This window comes from Echinops telfairi, unplaced genomic scaffold (genome assembly GCF_000313985.2).
Source record: "Echinops telfairi isolate 266 unplaced genomic scaffold, ASM31398v2 ScPeMD7_5868;HRSCAF=6743_1, whole genome shotgun sequence".
NCBI classification, from domain to species: domain Eukaryota; kingdom Metazoa; phylum Chordata; class Mammalia; order Afrosoricida; family Tenrecidae; genus Echinops; species Echinops telfairi.
The window spans coordinates 14,805,084-14,806,318 of NW_022109768.1; positions in this window are offsets into that span (position 1 = coordinate 14,805,084).

The window sequence follows — 1,235 nt, forward strand, 5'->3', positions numbered from 1 at the left end:
TTGTACTTTGTTATTGTTGTTATCTTTTTTATTTTTAAAATGGTTTCTGTTATGAAACCCAGAAGAGGTAAATCTATAGAGACAGTAACTGGATTAATGGTTCCTGGAGATATGACAGGGGAGGTTTGGGGGAATTGTAGAGCTAATGACGATGAGTACAAGAATGAAGAAAATGCTCTAAAATTGATTTTTGTGATGACTGTACAACTCTTAAAGATGATTGAACTATTACATTTTATGATTTGTGAATTATATGCCAATAAAAGTCTAATTAAAAAAAATGAGGGACAAAATCCACTGCCATGGAGTCAATTCTGACTCATAGCACCCACTGGGACAAAGCATAACCATGGTTTAGGTTTAGGAGAGTGCAAATGTTATGTCAACAGTCTCCTCTTTCTCTCACAATCAACTAACAGCCGGCGTCCGGGGTAGGAGGGCAGGAGGGAAACAGCCTGAAGTTGGAGAACCAGTCTTTTCAGGGTTAGTCATGGCTTATCCATATTTAACAAAATGGACTAGCACATAGCCACAAAAGTACAAGCATATAAGCGTTGCTTACATGTGACTACATGTGCATGAATTATTTTAAGGGAAAGTATATTTATTCTGAACTCAACAAAAGTCAACTTCAGAAAAATCTGTACAACAATGTTCAGCATTTTCTTTTTATTGCTGTGGTTTAAGAACCAGCACCATGGATTATCAATAAAGTGTCACTAGCAATGCTAGTTTCCATCAAATACCTTCAAACTAGAGTTCTACCAGACATTTCTTGGTCTTGTACAATTGTTTAAAAATATATGCCTTTTGGGTATATTAAAAATAGGCTGTAAGCTTGAAAAAAATAATCCTTAAAATTTAAGAGAAATTTTTCAAAGAGAGGGGAAAGCACTTTTTCTTCTTAGTGTAGTCATAAATTAAATTAGTCTATACTGTATATATTATAAATATATATCAATGAAACATGGCATTTTTCTCATTATCATTTCTTATTTTAAACAGCTACTTTAGTACAGAAATAATCTCTGAACATACAAGTAGTTTGCATTAGGTAAAAATGTATAAGTGTATTAATTATATTTCTAAAATAATAAAAAATAAATGTAAACTTCCAGGACCAAGTACTTACATAATATTATTTATTTAGTTATCAGACAATCAAGAGAAGCCTTATAGATCTATTAACACTGTAAATAGAAGATCACAAGAAGGTACTTCCTTGTTTATACATT